The sequence below is a fragment of the Kogia breviceps genome, chromosome 11 (genome assembly GCF_026419965.1).
Source record: "Kogia breviceps isolate mKogBre1 chromosome 11, mKogBre1 haplotype 1, whole genome shotgun sequence".
NCBI lineage: Eukaryota > Metazoa > Chordata > Mammalia > Artiodactyla > Physeteridae > Kogia > Kogia breviceps.
Genome location: NC_081320.1, coordinates 65,990,031 through 66,009,064, shown reverse-complemented (window position 1 = coordinate 66,009,064; position 19,034 = coordinate 65,990,031). Strand labels below are relative to the sequence as shown.

General features: G+C 42.9%; 1 protein-coding gene and 1 pseudogene across 5 annotated transcripts in view; one reads left to right on the top strand and one right to left on the bottom strand.

Annotated features, from left to right (window-relative positions):
* The window catches only part of PRKCE (protein kinase C epsilon), a 513,985-nt gene that overhangs the window by 213,482 nt on the left and 281,469 nt on the right, over positions 1-19,034 (top strand). The gene's annotated exons all lie outside the window — the stretch shown is intronic.
* LOC131765913 (protein SET-like) lies at positions 3,845-12,386 on the bottom strand (annotated as a pseudogene).

Genomic DNA, 19,034 nt, shown 5'->3' with positions numbered 1-19,034 from the left:
TCGTCAGTTGTAACAAACATACCACACTGATACAATATGTAAATAACAGAGGAAACTGTGTTTGTGGAGGGGCAAGGGGTATTTGGGAACTTTGTACTTCCTGATCAATTTTTCTATAAACCTAGAACTGCTCTAAAATAGTCTATTAATTTAAAAAACACTGATAGAGGCTTTGGTGAAATGAAGATTCTCAGGTTGGTTGGCACATTTTGAGTCTTCCCTCAGATGAGGGAATGACTTGCCTGCTTATGTGATCATGTGATGAACCTGGGTGTTCCTTAATTTCTTTCTTGGTGTTTAGGCTAAACATGCCATGCTTTTTCCCCTGGGTCTTTGGGGCGTTGAATAGATCTGTGCTTCTGTAAAGTGGTAGCCTGTTTCTAGAATAAGAATGAAGTAGATTCAGGTAACGGTTACAACACTCAAAAAATAAAATGCCACGTTAGCAACCGTGTCGCGTGGAGAGTGGCTCTGAAGGGGTGGGAGGGAGTGGAAGCCTCTGTTTCCTCATCTGGGAAATGGGGATGATGATTCTCTCCTTGGGCTCTGGTGATTAAATGAGGGAAAGCATGTTAAATGCTGGGTACATAGTGAGAGTCAGTGATTACAAAGACCCTAGATCTTTTTTTTTTTTTTTTGCGGTACGCGGGCCTCTCACTGCTGTGGCCTCTCCCGTTGCGGAGCACAGGCTCCGGACGCGCAGGCTCAGTGGCCATGGCTCACGGGCCCAGCCGCTCCGCAGCACGTGGGATCTTCCCGGACCGGGGCACGAACCCGCGTGCCCTGCATCGGCAGGCGGACTCCCAACCACTGTGCCACCAGGGAAGCCCAGACCCTAGATCTTTGAAGAGGATAAATCTGGGGACCGATGGCACTTAGGAGGAGCAGGCTTCTCAGAAGACGGTGAGGGAATGCTCTGTCCCCAGAAGCATTTGGGCATACGTTGGGGCCTGGCTGTCAGGGACATCGTGGAAGGGACTTCTCCGAGAGTGGTGTGCTCCAGGGGCCTCCAGATGCTGCTTGTCTTCACAGAATCCGGGATGTCCTGTTCCTTCAGAGGCATTGCGGTTGGGTGTGGAGCAATCAAGCGGTCACCTCAGTTAACCACCAAGATGGGAAGAGACCCTCTTTCCCCCACCTTCAAGTAGCTGACCTGGCCTCTTGGCCTCCCCCCTGTCCCTGAAGAGGAGAACCTCATTTGTGTATGGCTCTGGCTTTGAGAGCATTTTATACCCTCCCTGGTGGGACAGATGGAAGGTCCAGCAGGTCGACACATGCACCTGCATCTGGGACCCAGGATCTTTGTCCAAAGGTGCATTTAAATGGATAAAACCCTTTACCTGTGAGACCTGTGATTAGATAATCCAGCACGGGGGGTGGGGGGTTGGGGGGGGAATCTGTCAATAATTGCTCTGTTGCTTTGTGCTTCTTCTCTTGATAGAAATGAAAGTGTGTTTTCTCAGCAGCAAGGGTGATAAAACCATCTCAGAGGAGGAGCTGGTTTTTTCCTGACTCCTTGAGAGCAGATGATTTAGAGGCATCTCTATAGGAGATTAAATGGAATTCAGGTAAACAGCTGAAGGGTTTACATGGGATTGAGTTTTTTAAAAAGCCCTCCTAGAGGGTATTTTGCTTTGCAGAGATGAGGGTGCAAAGTAGTGGCTTTGGAAGGCAGGTCAGTGGTGAAGAGCAGACTCTTCCACACTTCCCTCCAGAGAAAGTGCGCAGAGATGGGACACAGGCCTCTTTCACACCTGTTGGAGTCATCCCCTTAGATGCTGAGATGTTTACTGTCTGGGTCTGATGACCAAGTGGAGAAGGGGCAACCGGAGGACCTTGGACCAGCCAGACAGTGACCCACAGAACTCCTCCCTCGTTCCACAAATGTACTGAACTCCTGTGTGCCAGGTTCTGGGGCAGACACTGGGGCTGTCACATGGACAAAAGGCACAAAAATCTCTGCCCTCGTGGCCCTTACCTTCTGCTGGAGGAGACAGATCACAGACAAGATAAGTAATTGTTACATCACTGTTAACTGCTAGGGAGAAAAAGTTAAGCAGCAAAGGGGGATATGAACTGTAGGGAGGGAGGACCCTGAGATGTTAGGGGACCAGGGAGACCTATGGGTAAAGTCCTGAAAGAAATGAAGGAATGAGCCATGCAGGGATGAAAGAAGAACATTCTGGGCAGAGAAAACAGCAAGTGCAAAGACCCTGCAGGCAAGGAAATGTGACTGGAGCTGAGAAGATACGGAGGCAAAGGGCAGAAAGCAGGTCAGAGAGGCAGTAGGGGGCTGGCTCAGGTGTGCGGGGCACGGGGCTTTGCAGGTCGCAGGCAGGACCCTGGCCTTTGCTCTCAAGAAAAGCAGGGCCCCCAGAGGATTCTGAGCAGAGGAATGGTCGATCTGGGTTTTAGGATCATTCAGGCCATGGCGTAAGAGTGGACAGTGGAGGGGCCTATTAGGAGCCGCTGCCATGAGCCAGGCCAGCGATGGGATGGCAGTGGCCTGGATAGCGGTGGTGGGATAAGAAGAAGTAGTTGGATTTTGGATATATTTGAGCAGGTAAGTTGAGAGCTGTATTGATATGTTGACAGTGAGTTGTGAGATAAAGGGAGAAATCAAGGATGACTTCAAGATCTTTGGTCTAAGCAATTGGAAGGATGGAGTTGCTATTAACTGATGGGGCAAGACTGAGGGATGGGGGCCTGTTTTGGGGCTCCGTCCTGATCAGGTTAAATTTGAGATGTCTGGGAGGTATTGAGGGCAGATGTTAAGTAGGCAGCTGGATGTGTGGCTCTGGCGTTCAGGGGAGAGGTCCAGGCTGGAGACATAAATTGAAGAGTCCTGAGCATGTAGGTAGTCTAGAGAGCTGTGAGTCTGGAGGAGAGCATGGCACCTGGGAGCTGGAAGGGTCCTTAGTAGCTGCCTGGTTCAAACTTGTCATCTTCTCAAGGGAAACTCAATCACCTGGAAGTTAAGGATTATACCCAGGGTTATACCTTGAGTCAGTGGAAAATCTGGATTAGAACCTGGGTCTGCTAAGGCCTACCCAGCTACATCTTTTTACGGGGTTTTTAGCTGGAGCTGTAGAGCTGGCGGTGATTGCTGGAGTCTGGGTGACAGGAGGCAGCCCTCCCACATATGACACTGTCCTCATATGGGGCGGCCACTCCTCAGTCCTGCAACCTAAGCCCTTAGAGTGCTGCTCAGGGATGGTGCTGCCCATGAACTGTCTGCTACTGGCGGTGACAGATGAGACCAGATATTGATGGAAAGCATTAGAAACTCATGACAATTCAACATTGCCACAACATCCAAGGGTGACACCGGTGGACTCACCTTGTCGAACAGGGTGGGGACAGGTTTGGGTGTTGCTGATCTCCGGTGATAACTTGTTCATGGTACTGGCTGCCTATTAGTTGTGCATAGTAGGACCGTGTGTTAGATTGCAAACAAATAAGTAAGAAACACAGGTCTGTCACCACAGGTAGTTTGAGAAGCTCCGCCCCAGCATGATGCCTGCTGAGGAAAACAGTAAATGCTTGTTAGATGTATGTTCAGAATCTTGTGCTCCTTTTACTGTTGTCTAAGGCTCAGGTTGTATCTTTTGCCAAACGATGAAGTCAGCAGATTACCTTTGCCCTCGAGGCATCTCAGATTTCTCCTCTCTCCTCCTGGAGGGCCTGTGGCTGCACCATAACCATCTCCCTGGAGACGGCATGCTTCTCAGTTCAGTGTTCATCAGTCTTTCCCGTGAGCAGTTCTCCCAACGACATGAGCATTGTGCACTTGCTTCTAAAATTTGACCACTAATTGAGAAGGAACTAGCCACACTGACCACCACTAGGGCTTTGGGGGGGGGGTCACATTAGGAACACTGAGAGGGGCAGGTGGCAGGCGACCCCAGCATTGTGTGCTAAGGCATGCGTGTAACCCACAAGAACTGCATCTCTCATCTTGGCATTTCAAGGGAGGAGATATATTTTGGCTTCAGTCTAGAGGGAGGCACTGAGCTATTGTAGAAAGAATAGGAGTTTTGGAGGGAGATAGACCTCGGACAGATGGCATTGTTAACCTTTCTGCGTTTCATCCTTCCCTCTCTAGAAATGGGGCAATAATCTGCAGATCAGAGCAATGTTGGGAGGTTAGATGAAATAGTGGTGTAAGGTGCCTAGTAGAGGAACTGGTGCTAAAGAGATTGTCAGTGAAAGTTCTATCAAGTCACACCATGGGGATGATTTCCTCCTTAGGACTCAGACTTGCTCCAGTCTTCCATCTCTCAAACTCTTTACCCTGGGACCTTCCTTTCCCTGTCCCTCCCTTCCTTGCCTTGTCTGCCTATAGGATCTACAGTCCATATGCTGGATCCCAAGTTGCTGGACAGGCTGCCATGTAGGATATTCACCCAGAACTCCACAGGGCTCCATTCCTGCTGGTGACCAAAGGAGGAGGCTGTAGGGGCTTCGGCGATTGCCTTAGCTCGCCCTGAACTTGTACGTGTCCTCTCATTTCCCACTCTGCTATCTTCAAGGCTGAATGAAGGAGGAGGCTCTTCAGCCGAGAGCGGGCTGCCAGCGATGGGCTAGGTCCTCCCTCCAGTTGGGCAAAGCCTCCCAGAGCTGTCTTTCCCACTGGTCACTTGCCTCTGAGGCGGTTGCCAATTACCACTTTTTCAGGGCTCTCTACCTCCTTCCTCCTAACTCTCTGAATTGGGTCTTTGGAAGAGTCACATTGGGCAGGGCATGGCCATGGGGTGTGTCAGACATCAAGCTTGGGGGCCTCACTTGTTTTATTCTTCTTAAAGTGCCATTTAGGGTAACCCTTGCCTTCAGGTTCTGAATTCCCAGTGATTAATATGCAGCTGATGGCTTATCGTTCCGAAAGCTGCATCCCACTGTTTACAGAGAGGGGTGTTCCTGCTTTCTGCTCATGGCTGGCCCTGGATCTCAGAGATTTCAGAATATGCCACTGAAGAGGTGGTAACTGGGGATATTTGGGAATTAAGTGCCTCATTCTATTTGTCTGGTTCTGGCCTATTTTAATTTGGGGATATAGCTTGAATCTATTTGGCCTATGTTTCAAGCAGGTAAGAGTATCCTGTTTTTCTTATTTCATTGAGAGGAAATATATACAGATATGTGAATTAATTATTAAATATATGTGTGTATATATATGCATATGTGTATGGAGAGGGAGAGAGAGTACATCTCAAACAGGTGCACCTGGTCTCCCTGAATCCCCTTAGATGCTGCAAGATCGAGCATGTGGGTGACGTAGGCATGAGGGACGGGAGTGCACAGGCCTTCAGCTCCTCCAGGTGAGACTCAGGGCAGAAATGGTACAGCAGAGTCTGGGAGGAAAGAATAAGCACATGCAGATTTCCTTGTCTGTTAAAAGAGAAAGTTGTACATTTAAGTCCAAGGTTCAGCCATCAATATTTGTGGTAAAATTCAGCATATCTAATTCCATGTCTTAGCATTTTCATCCATTGCCTCAAGGTGCTATGATTTAAAGCCTACTGATTCAATGTCCACAGCTGTGTTGAAGACTCTTCAAGTTGGGGGTCAGTTCTGGTGTCACATACTAAGGAGGATGTTGGCATACCAGAGCCCAGCTCCGGAGGAACAAGGAGAGGGGTCCAGAGGCTCCGATGGAGGAGGGTCGATAGAAGAGACACCTTGCATGTATCAAGCCCCTCAAGTCGGTCATTTCCATGGGAAGGGTGGTTATATAGGTATAAGTTCATTGTGTTCTGCATTGATCAGGAAAACAGAGTAAAGACCAGTGGGGTAAAAATGTAAGGTCACGATAAAGATTTCCCACAGTTAAATTGGCTGCTTTGTGGAGGTGGTGAGCTCACATCACCCTGAGTGTTCATGCAGATGTCAGCTTACTTTCTGCCTAAAATGGATTCCAGCAATGCCTGGGAGGTTGGGCTAAATGAGTCTGCAAACTCATCATAGACTTTTTAGAAAATGAATGATATATCTTCCTAGTTAAAAGTGCTGAGTTTTGTGTATTTCCCACAGTGCTAGGCAGATACCCAGTCCTTAGAAAATGCTAAATAAATAACTGTCTACTGGTTAACGGTACATTAGGCAGATTTTGGAATTTCAAAATTAAGCTGATTTTTGAAGAGTTTGATAACAGTTGTGGCAGTAACCTTCTATGGGTGCTGAAAAATCCACCTCTGCCTCCCAGATTTTGGTGTTTCCATCTGGGGAGTAGGGAATAAGAATCCATGCTTCTTGTATATCATTATGTTGACTGTGGCTCTGAAATCAACAGTGGTCTAACTGGTCTCCCTCCTTCCAATGTCCCTCTTATTTCATCTTACACAGCCTTGCCTGAGTGGCTTTAAATGCAGATCTCATCAAATTACTCTCCAGTTTAAAATCCTTTAGCAGTTCCCTATCATCTGCAAAATATAAATGTTAATTCCTTTTCAGAATACAAACCGTCTATCATCTGGCCACTGTGGTTCTTTTCAGGTCATCTTCAGCTTATCCTCATCTCCAAATTCACGCTTCAGCCACATCATTTCCCAAATAGACCAAGTTTCTCTTCTTTTAATGTGCTTAAATGCACTAGCTCTTTATTATCTGTGCTTAAGTCTAGTTATTGTATTGCAGTTTGAGGTCATAAGTGGTGCCCCCTGTACCTCTTCTAATACTTTTAAACCATTTAGGATACATTCTGTGATTTTCTTTTGGCTTGCTCCTGTATGGATTGGCCAAGCCTAGCCCTCTAGACTTGCTTCAGGCCATATTTCCTTTAATCTCTACACCTTAACCATACTGACCTTCTATCAGTTATGCTTTCCTACTACTGGACTTTCACAGATGCTGTTACTTCTACCTGGAAAACTGTTCTTGGCCAGGTTGACAGCTTCTCATTCCTTATCATTTACTTTGTCTCTTGTACACAGCATACCACTGGATGTTTAAAAATCCAGTCTGACAATCTTTGTCTTTTAACTAAATAAGTAGTCTACTTACATTTAATGTAATTACTGATATATTTGGATTTAAATCTAACATTTTATTCCTTCTACATGTGCCCTGATCTGCATTTCTTTCTTTCCTTTCTTGTTTTTTTTTGGACTGAATTTTTTTAAAAATTTATTTATTTATTTTATTTTTGGCTGCATTGGGTCTTCATTGCTGCTCACGGGCTTTCTCTAGTTACAGCGAGTGGGGGCTACTCTTTGTTGCGGTGTGTGGGCTTCTCATTGTGGTAGCTTCCCCTTGCAGAGCACAGGCTCTAGGCACATGGGCTTCAGTAATTGTAGCACGTGGGCTCAGTAGTTGCGGCTCACAGTAGCGCAGGCTCAGCAGCTGTGGCGCACGCACCCAGCTGCTCCACAGCATGTGGGATCTTCCCGGACCAGGGCAGAAACACATGTCTCCTGCATTGGCAGGTGGGCTGTCAACCACTGCACCAACAGGTAAGCCCTGGACTGAATTTTTTTTAAAAAATTGTTTTCCCCATTTACTACTTTGGAAAATGTGTATTCTCTCTCTCTTTTTTTTTATTTTTAGTATTAGTTTATTTTTTAATTTTTAAATTTTATTTTACTTATTTTTTTATACAGCAGGTTCTTATTAGTCATCAATTTTATACACATAAGTGTATACATGTCAATCCCAATCACCCAATTCATCACACCACCATCCCCATCCCCCCCACGGCTTTCCCCCCTTGGTGTCCACACGTTTGTTCTCTACATCTGTGTCTCAACTTCTGCCCTGCAAAGAGGTTCATCTGTACCATTTTTCTAGGTTCCACAGACATGCGTTCATATACGATATTTGTTTTTCTCTTTCTGACTTCACTCTGTATGACAGTCTCTAGATCCATCCACGTCTCAACAAATGACCCAATTTCGTTCCTTTTTATGGCTGAGTAATATTCCATTATATATATGTACCACATCTTCTTTATCCATTTGTCTGTCGATGGGCATTTAGGTTGCTTCCATGTCCTGGCTATTGTAAATAGTGCTGCAGTGAACATTGGGGTGCCTGTGTCTTTTTGAATTATGGTTTTCTCAGGGTATATGCCCAGTAGCGGGATTGCTGGATCATATGGTAATTCTATTTTTAGTTTTTTAAGGAAGCTCCATACTGTTCTCCATAGTGGCTGTATCAATTTACATTCCCACCAACAGTGCAAGAGGGTTCCCTTTTCTCCACACCCTCTCCAGCATTTGTTGTTTGTAGATTTTCTGATGATGCCCATTCTCACTGGTGTGAGGTGATACCTCACTGTAGTTTTCATTTGCATTTCTCTAATAATTAGTGATTTTGAGCAGCTTTTCATGTGCTTCTTGGCCATCTGTATGTCTTTTTTGGAGAAATGTCTATTTAGGTCTTCTGCCCATTTTTGGATTGGGTTGTTTATTGTTTTAATATTGAGCTGCATGAGTTGTTTATATATTTTGGAGATTAATCCTTTGTCTGTTGATTTGTTTGCAAATATTTTCTCCCATTCTGAGGGTTGTCTTTTTGTCTTGTTTGTAGTTTCCTTTGTTGTGCAAAAGCTTTGAAGTTTCATTAGGTCCTATTTGTTTATTTTTGGTTTTATTTCCATTACTCTAGGAGGTGGATCAAAAAAGATCTTACTGTGATTTATGTCGAAGAGTGTTCTTCCTATGTTTTCCTTTAAGAGTTTTACAGTGTCCAGTGTTACATTTAGGTCTTGAATCCATTTTGAGTTTATTTTTGTGTATGGTTTTAGGAAGTGTTCTAATATCATTCTTTTACATGTAGCTGTCCAGTTTTCCCAGCACCACTTATTGAAGAGAATGTCTTTTCTCCATTGTGTATCGTTGCCTCCTTTGTCATAGATTAGTTGACCATAGGTGTGTGGGTTTATCTCTGGGCTTTCTCTCTTGTTCCATTGATCTATGTTTCTGTTTTTGTGCCAGCACCATATTGTCTTGATTACTGTAGCATTGTTGTATAGTCTGAAGTCCAGGAGCCTGATTCCTGCAGCTCTGTTTTTATTTCTCAAGATTGCTTTGGCTATTCGGGGTCTTTTGTGTTTCCATACAAATTGTGCAATTTTTTGTTCTAGTTCTGTGAAAAATGCCATTGGTAGTTTGATAGGGATTACACTGAATCTGTAGATTGTGTTGGGTAGTATAGTCATTTTCACAATGTTGATTCTTCCAATCCAAGAACATGGTATGTCTCTCCATCTGTTTGTATCATCTTTACTTTCTTTCATCAGTGTCTTATAGTTTTCTGCATACAGGTCTTTTGTCTCCTTAGGTAGGTTTATTCCTAGGTATTTTATTCTTTCTGTTGCAGTGGTAAATGGGAGTGTTTCCTTAATTTCTCTTTCAGATTTTTCATCAGTAGTATATAGGAATGCAAGAGATTTCTGTGCATTAATTTTGTATCCTGATACTTTACCAAATTCACTGATTAGCTCTAGTATTTTTCTGGTGGCATTTTTAGGATTCTCTTATGTATAGTATCATGTCATCTGCAAACAGTGACAGTTTTACTTCTTCTTTTCCAATTTGGATTCCTTTTATTTCTTTTTCTTCTCTGATTGCTGTGGCTAGGACTTCCAAAACTATGTTGATTAATAGTGGTGAGAGTGGACATCCTTGTCTTGTTCCTGATCTTAGAGGAAATGCTTTTAGTTTTTCACCATTGAGAATGATGTTTGCTGTGGGTTTGTCATATATGGCCTTTATTATGTTGAGGTAGGCTCCCTCTATGCCCACTTTCTGGACAGTTTTTATCACAAATTGTTGTTGAATTTTGTCAGAAGCTTTTTCTGCATCTATTGAGATGATCATATGGTTTTTTTCTTCAGTTTGTTAATATGATGTACCACATTGATTGATTTGTGTATATTGAAGAATCCTTGCATCCCTGGGATAAATCCCACTTGATCATGGTGTATGAGCCTTTTATTGTGCTGTTGGATTCTGTTTGCTAGTATTTTGTTGAGGATTTTTGCATCTATATTCATCAGTGATATTGGTCTGTAATTTTCTTTTTTCCTAGTATCTTTGTCTGGTTTTGGTATCAGGGTGATGGTGGCATCATAGAATGAGTTTGGGAGTGTTTCTTCCTCTGCAATTTTTGGGAAGAGTTTGAGAAGGATGGGTGTTAGCTGTTTTCTAAATGTTTGATAGAATTCACCTGTGAAGCCATCTGGTCCTGGACTTCTGTTTGTTGGAAGATTTTTAATCACAGTTTCAATTTCATTACTTATGGTTGTTCTGTTCATATTTTCCATTTCTTCCTGGTTCAGTCTTGGAAGTTTATACCTTTCTAAGAATTTGTCCCTTTCTTCCAGGTTGTCCATTTTATTGGCATAGAGTTGCTTGTAGTAGTCTCTCAGGATGCTTTGTTTTTCTGCAGTGTCTGTTGTAATTTCTCCTTTTTCATTTCTAATTTTATTGATTTGAGTCCTCTCCCTCTTTTTCTTGATGAGTCTAGCTAATGGTTTACCAATTTGGTTTATCTTCTCAAAGAACCAACTTTTAGTTTTATTGATCTTTGCTATTGTTTTCTTTGTTTCTATTTCATTTATTTCTGCTCTTATCTTTATGATTTCTTTCCTTCTGCTAACTTTGGGTTTTGTTTGTTCTTCTTTGTCTAGTTCCTTTAGGTGTAAGGTTAGATTGGTTTTTTTTGTTTTTTTGTGTGTGTACACATTTAATTTTATTGTAACAAAGCAACTTGTACACTTTTAACGTTTAAAACTGAGCATCATCTTTCCTTTCCAGTGAAACAAAAAGAAAAATTTAAAAATAAACAGGAACAAAATTACAATAGACAGTGTCAATTGCAAATAAGATCCTATAGGTTCTGCTGATTCTCCCATCGAGTGGCAGGGCTCTAGTCATCATTAGGAGAGAATTTTATTTTAAAAGTGTCATCTTAAACTGCAAGGATGTCCGTTAAACATCACAATTAAACATGCCAAAGGAGAAGCCATGTTGTCAAAATGCCCACTTAACCCATCCAAACATCTCAAACCCACCCTTTGCTGACCTTCTATAACCCCATTTTTTTAAGTTTTTTTTTTTTTTTTAAACAAGAGAAAGTAGACAGATACATGTTGGTAAATACTAACTGTCCATATTCACTTAGAAACACAGTGTAATCTCTGAGCCCAATATACAGAGAAAGGAGGAAAAAAGCTAGAATTCTATGCACTACTACACAGGGGCCTAGCACCCTCCAGCTTCCAGCAGAGCTAAGGGAGCAGAAGGTTTTTCTTTTTTCCCACAGAGCATGGTGGTGCTGATTCCATAAAGTTTTTGTTGAGACAGGAAGGGATAAAAATGAATTTGGAACAGAAAGGGGTAGAGATTCTTTTCCCACTGAATTCTGCTCAAGGTATTTCCCCCCAAAATAAGTTGTGAGCCATGGTATAAAGGAGAAAAGAGACCTCAAAAACAAGGCAACTGAGTGCAAGATGAGAAGGAGGAAAAAAAAAAAAAAAAGACTGCAACTTGCTCCCAGGAACTGGAGAAAATTTAAAAAGGAAGGTTGGAATCCATCAGTGTTCCATTCGTCATCTTCTCCTTCATCTTCTCCTTCCTCCCCCTCATCATCATCTTCATCTTCTTCACCTTCATCCTCATCCCCTTCTTCATCAATATCTTCCAATCCTTCTTCCTCTTCATCATCATCATCATTTTCTTCTACTTCCCCTTCCTCATCATCCATGTCCAGAACCAAGTAGTACTGTAATGGATTTGGCCAAATATCATCTTTTATGACCTCTTCTAACTCATCTGCACCTGCATCAGAATGATCAGTAAAGCAGGTGAAGAAGCTTTCTGGTTCTTCATGCTGTCTCTTCCTGCTGGCTTTATTCTGCGTTTGACTTGAATGTTTTGTCAAGTCCTTTCCGGATTTCCATTTGATTTCAGTGGACTTTGAAGATGGATCACCACTCTCATTCAGATGAAATTCTTTTGAGAGAACTTTATTTTCAAAGTAAGGGTTTTCATCAAAATAAAAATCTATTCTGTAACCTGATTTAATATCTTCAAATTCTGTCACTTCGACTCTTGTCAAATAATGCAGCGCCTCTTCATCCTCCTCCCCAAGCAGTGCAGACGCTTGTGGATGGTTAACAAATGTTGTTACCCCAAAATATGGGATTTTGGCGATCAATTCCGACCTTTTCTGAAAAAATCGTTGGCAGAGTTTGTTATATTTCTGTTCTACTTTCAAAATCTCCTCATTGACTTGTTCATTAAGTCTATTTCATTTTGTACTTCATCAATATGTTCAGTTGCTTCTTGCTGTTCTTTTTCTGAGGTCTCGTCAGCCCCATTGTGGTTGGAGTTGAGCTCCTTTTTACTGACTTTGGCCGCCGGGGCCGACATGGTGCTGCTCCGCGGTTGGGGGTGGGGAGCGGGGAGGGGGAGAGAAGGGAAGGCGAAGGGGGTGGGCAGCGGCTTCCCCTCATGCCACACGCGTGGGCTCTCGCTCGGTCCGGCCGCCTCCTCCCGGCGCTCGCTCGCTCGCTTTCCCCCGCTCTGGCTCGTGCGTGCTACCCATGTGGCCTGACAACGAGGGAGGGGCTGGGGCTGCATGCCGGGCCCTGGCCCGGGCTCCTACTTACAGAGGGGAGGTGGTGGCGGGCGAGCAGGCGGCTCTGCTCCCTCGCTCACGCTCCGTGCTCCAGCTCGCTACTTGACCTTGGTTAGATTGTTTATTTGAGATTTTTATTGTTTCTTGAGGTAGGCTTGTATAGCTATAAACTTCCCTCTTAGAACTGCTTTTGCTGCATCCCATAGGTTTTGGATCATTGTGTTTTCATTGTCATTTGTCTCTAGGTATTTTTTGATTTCCTCTTTGATTTTTTCAGTGATCGCTTGGTTATTTAGTAATGTATTGTTTAGCCTCCATGTGTTTGTGTTTTTGACATTTTTTTCCCTTTAATTGATTTCTAATCTCATAGCGTTGTGGTCAGAAAAGATGCTTGATATGATTTCAATTTTCTTAAATTTACTGAGGCTTGATTTGTGACCCAAGATGTGATCTATCCTGGAGAATGTTCCGTGCGCACTTGAGAAGAAAGTGTAATCTGCTGTTTTTGGATGGAATGTCCTATAAATAACAATTAAATCTATCTGGTCTGTTGTATCATCTAAAGCTTCTGTTTCCTTATTAATTTTCATTTTGGATGATCTGTCCATTGATGTAAGTGAGGTGTTAAAGTCCCCCACTATTATTGTGTTACTGTCGATTTCCTCTTATAGCTGTTAGCAGTTGCCTTATGTATTGAGGTGCTCCTATGTTGGGTGCATATATGTTTATAATTGTTATATCTTCTTCTTGGATTGATCCCTTGATCATTATGTAGTGTCCTTCCTTGTCTCTTGTAACATTCTTTATTTTAAAGTCTATTTTATCTGATATGAGTATTGCTACTCCAGCTTTCTTTTGATTTCCATTTGCATGGAATATCTTTTTCCATCCCCTCACTTTCAGTCTCTATGTGTCCCTAGGTCTGAAGTGGGTCTCTTGTAGACAGCATATATATGGGTCTTGTTTTTGTATCCATTCAGCAAGCCTGTGTGTTTTGGTTGGAGCATTTAATCCATCCGTGTTTAAGGTAATTATTGATATGTATGTTCCTGTGACCATTTTCTTTTTTTGTGTGTGCTACGCGGGCCTCTCACTGCTGTGGCCTCTCCCGTTGTGGAGCACAGGCTCTGGACGCGCAGGCTCAGCAGCCGTGGCTCACGGGCCCAGCTGCTCCGTGGCATGTGGGATCTTCCCAGACTGGGGCATGAACCCGTGTCCCCTGCATCGGCAGGCGGACTCTCAACCACTGTGCCACCAGGGAAGCCCTGACCATTTTCTTAATTGTTTTGGGTTTGTTTTTGTAGGTCCTTTTCTTCTCTTGTGTTTCTCACTTAGAGAAATTCCTTTAGCATTTGTTGTAGAGCTGGTTTTATGGTGCTGAATTCTCTTAGCTTCTGCTTGTCTCTAAAGCTTTTGATTTCCCCATCAAATCTGAATGAGATCCTTGCTGGGTAGAGTAATCTTGGTTGTAGTTTCTTCCCTTTCATCACTTTAAGTACGTAATGCAACTCCCTTCTGGCTTGTAGAGTTTCTGCTGAGAAATCAGCTGTTAACCTTATGGGAGTTCCCTTGTATGCTATTTGTTGTTTTTCTCTTGCTGCTTTCAATAATTTTTCTTTGTCTTTAATTTTTGCCAATTAGATTACTATGTGTCTTGGTGTGTTTTTCCTTGGGTTTATCCTGTATGGGACTCTCTCTGCTTCCTGGACTTGGGTGGCTCTTTCCTTTCTCATGTTAGGGAAGTTTTCGACTATAATCTCTTCATATATTTTCTCGGGTCCTTTCTCTCTCTCTTCTCTTTCTGGGATCCCTATAATGCGAATGTTGTTGCATTTAATGTTGTCCCAGAGGTCTCTTAGGCTGTCTTCATTTCTTTTCATTCTTTTTGCTTTATTCTGTTCCGCAGCAGTGAATTCCACCATTCTGTCTTCCAGGTCACTTATCTGTTCTTCTGCCTCAGTTATTCTGCTATTGATTGCTTCTAGTGTAGTTTTCATTTCAGTTATTGTATTGTTCATCTCTGTTTGTTTGTTCTTTAATTCTTCTAGGTGTTTGTTAAACATTTCTTGCCTCTTGATCTTTGCCTCCATTCTTTTTCCGAGGTCTTGGATCATCTTCACTATCATTATTCTGAATTCTTTTTCTGGAAGGTTGCCTATCTCCACTTCATTTAGTTGTTTTTCTGGGGTTTTATCTTGTTCCTTCATCTGGTACATAGCCCTCTGCCTTTTCATCTTGTCTGTCTTTCTGTGAATGTGGTTTTTGTTCCACAGGCTGCAGGATTGTAGTTCTTGCTTCTGCTGTCTGCCCTCTGCTGGATGAGGCTATCTAAGAGGCTTGTGTACGTTTCCTGATGGGAGGGAGTGGTGGTGGATAGAACTGACTGTTGTTCTGGTGGGCAGAGCTCAGTAAAACTTTAATCTGATTGACTGCTGATGGGTGGGGCTGGGTTCCCTCCCTGTTGGTTGTTTAGCCTGAGGCAACCCACCACTGGAGCCTACCTGGGCTCTTTGGTGGGGCTAATGACAGACTCTAGGAGGGCTCACACCAAGGAGTACGTCCCAGAACTTCTGCTGCCAGTGTCCTTGTCCCCACGGTGAGCCACAGCCACCCCCGCCTCTGCAGGAGACCCTCCAACACTAGCAGGTAGGTCTGGTTCAGTCTCCCCTGGGGTCACTGCTCCTTCCCCTGGTCCCGATGTGCACACTACTTTGTGTGTGCCCTCCAAGAGTGGAGTCTGTTTCCCCCAGTCCTGTCAAAGTCCTGCAATCAAATCCCACTAGGCTTCAAAGTCTGATTCTCTAGGAATTCCTTCTCCCGTTGCCAGCCCACCAGGTTGAGAAGCCTGCTGTAGGGCTCAGAACCTTTGCCAGCCCCCCAGGTTGAGAAGCCTGATGTAGGGCTCAGAACCTTTGCTCCAGTGGGTGGACTTCTGTGGTATAAGTGTTCTCCAGTCTTTGAGTCACCAACCCAGCAGTTATGGGATTTGATTTTACTGTGATTGCGCCCCTCCTACCGTCTCATTGTGGCTTCTCCTTCGTCTTTGGATGTGGGGTATCTTTTTTGGTGAGTTCCAGTGTCTTCCTGTTGATGATTGTCCAGCAGCTAGTTGTGATTCTGGTGTTCTCACAGGAGGGAGTGAGAACATGTCCTTCTTCTCCACCATCTTGGTTTCTCTTCTGTGTTCTTTCTATTCTTTTAGTGATTACTTTGGAAATTACCACTTAAATATATTTATGCCTACTTATCACATTTTAAAATTAATCAAACTTTTATTCTCTTTCTGGATAATATAAGGACCTTAGAATAATTATTTATATTTACTTTCTCCATGCTCATCTTACATACTAGTGTTGATGAAAATTTTAATTATATTGAGGGACACTCTACAAAACATTATATTTGTTTTATGCAGCTAATTTTTATATTGATATATCCATATATTTACCAGTTTCTTTTCCCTTCATTCTTTCCTATACTTTAGACCTACCATTTGGGATAGTTTTCTTCTATCTAAAGTACATCCTTTGTAAATTCCCTTACATTTCACATTCAGTGTGCTGATGTTTTATTTGTTTGAAAATATTTTTCAATCTTAGTTTTATTTCTTTGAAAATATTTTCAGTCACCTTTATTCTTTTTTTTTTTTTTTTTTTTTTTTTTTGCGGTATGCGGGCCTCTCACTGTTGTGGCCTCTCCCGTTGCGGAGCACAGGCTCCGGACGCACAGGCTCAGCGGCCATGGCTCACGGGCTTAGTTGCTCTGTGGCATGTGGGATCTTCCCGGACCAGGGCACGAACCCGTGTCTCCTGCATTGGCAGGCGGACTCTCAACCACTGCGCCACCAGGGAAGCCCAGTCACCTTTATTCTTGAATGATTTTGTTGTTGCTATATAGAATTCTAGATAGGGAGTTATTTTCTTTCAGCATATTAAAGGTATTTCACTATCTTGGGTTGTTGTCATTGAGAAGTCACTTGCCAGTCTGTTGCTCTTTTGAAGGTAATATTTTTTAAAAATATATATATATTTATTTATTTATTTATTTTTGGCTGTGTTGGGTCTTCGTTGCTGCGCGTGGGCTTTCTCTAGTTGCGGTGAGCAGGGGCTACTCTTCGTTGCAGTGTATGGGCTTCTCATTGCGGTGGCTTGTTGCGGAGCATGGGCTCTAGGCTCATGGTCTTCAGTAGTTGTGGCATGTGGTCTTCAGTAGTTGTGGCTCGCAGGCTCTAGAGCACAGGCTCAGTAGTTGTGGTGCATGGGCTTAGTTGTTTGGCAGCATATGGGATCTCCCCAGAGCAGGGCTCGAACCCATGTTCCCTGCAGTGGCAGGCAGATTCTTAGCCACTGCACCACCAGGGAAGCCTGGTAATATGTTTTTTGCTTCTTAGGACACCTTTAAGATTTTTCTCCTTGTCTTTGATGGTGTACATTTTCATAGCAATGTGTCTAGGTTTGGCTTTGTAGTTTTCCTTCTCAGACTCCAGTGGACTTTTAAACTTACATATTAGTATCTTTCAGAAGTTCTGGAAAATTATCAGTCATTGTCTGTTTAGATATTATCTCTGCCCCATCCTTTTTTCCTCTTTCTGGGATCCTAATTACGTATACTCCATTCTCTCACTCTTCTGTGTCTTCTATCCTCTTTGCTGTATTTTCCATCTTTTTGTCTTTTCATGGTACACTCTAGATGGTTTCTTTTGACTTTTGAAGTCTCTCTCCAGCTGTATCTAATTTAATATTAAACTCTTCTTGAGTTTTTAAGGTTTGGTATTGTATTTTTTAATTTCCAGAATTTCTATTTGGTTTTTAAAAATACCTTCTAGGTCACTACATTTCCTGTTCCTGGCAGATATTTTCAAACTTTTCCTTTTTTGAAACATTTGACATTATAAGCATCATTTATAGTGTGATAATTTCAGTACTTGAAGTTTTTGTAGTTCTGTCCTTAATATGCTTTTTCAGGTGGTTCTTGCATGTGGTACCTTGTTTCCTTGCAGACTTGGTTATCTTGGGTTCACTGTGCTGAAATTTTTATTTGTGACCTGTTCTGAAGGTACCTTCCTCCAGAGTTTGCTTCTGCAGGTGCCTAGTATCCAGATCCAACTTAAGCCAAATTTAGGGCTTGAATCTCTGTCTTGGTCCATCCAAGCTGCTATTTCTGTCTTAGTCTGTTTGGGCTGCTATAACAAAATATCATAGACTGGGTGGCTTATAAACAACAGAAATTTATTTTCTTATAGTCTTAGAGGCTGGGAAGTCAAAGATCAAGGTGCTAGCAGATTCAGTGTCTGGTGAGGGCCTGCTTCTTGGTTCTTTTGCTGTGTTCTCACATGGTAGAAAGGGCAAGGTATCTTTCTGAGATCTCTTTTATAAAGGCACTAATTTCATTCACGATGGTTCCACCATCATGACCAAATCACCTCCCAGAGTCCTCATCTCCAAATACCATTACACTGGCATTAGGATCTAACATTTGAATTTTGATGGGGGTGGTAGGCAGCATAAACATGAAGTCTATAACTGTCTCCCAAGTCACAGATCTATATAAGGGTTTATTTCCAGTCTACCCTTATGCTAAGGCTTGGGACCTTTTGGGTCCTAGCATATTGAGAGGAGGGTCTCTCATTTAGATCTGTTCTTTGAGCTTGCCCTAATCTTTTATTTTTGTCCTCCTGATCTTGAAAAATCTTCTAAATTTTAATTTTCCAGGATTGGCAAATGCCCCGAGGGCAAAAGTACCTCCCTTGGTTCCTATTTTTCTTCCATTTCCCTAGTTCTTCACTGATATCTTGTCTATACTTTAATACTTTAGAGAAGAATTTTAACAATTGTATCCAGTTTTTTTTTGGGGGGGACTATTTTTAATGGTACAGTTGGCTCAAATAACGTAGTCTGATTGCCAGAAACTGGGGGTCTCACTTTGAATGCCACTTCTTCAGTAGAGGCTTGGCTGAGCCCAGTCTTAATTAGAACTCCTTGTTATACACTTTCATAACCCTGTTTTTTTCCTTCATGACATTTATCTCAATTTATAACTTTATTTTTATTTAAAGATTCTGTTTACTGCCTCGATGGCTATGCGAGGTCAGGAAGTATATGTGGACCAGTGCCTAGCATAGCGGCTAGTTCTCACTAAGGGCACAATCAATATCGGGTCCCTCAAAAGATAAATGCAGCAGAGTATTTGTTGATAGGTAGGTGCCTGGCAAGATGCAAAGGACTAGGGTGGTTTGATTGCAGTTTTTCAAAGAAGCACACATTGTCCCATTTTTATAGATCAGTAAGTGAGAAATAGATATTAAGGGCTTGCAACAGCTCTGTCAAGATTTCAGGGTGCTTTTTGCCTTCAGGGACTGCAGCTGCCATCTTAATGCTCTCACCTTCCCCTGCTCTGTGCCTTATGTGTTGGAAGAAGCAGAACCATGGAATTAAGGCAATCATATATAGAACGTG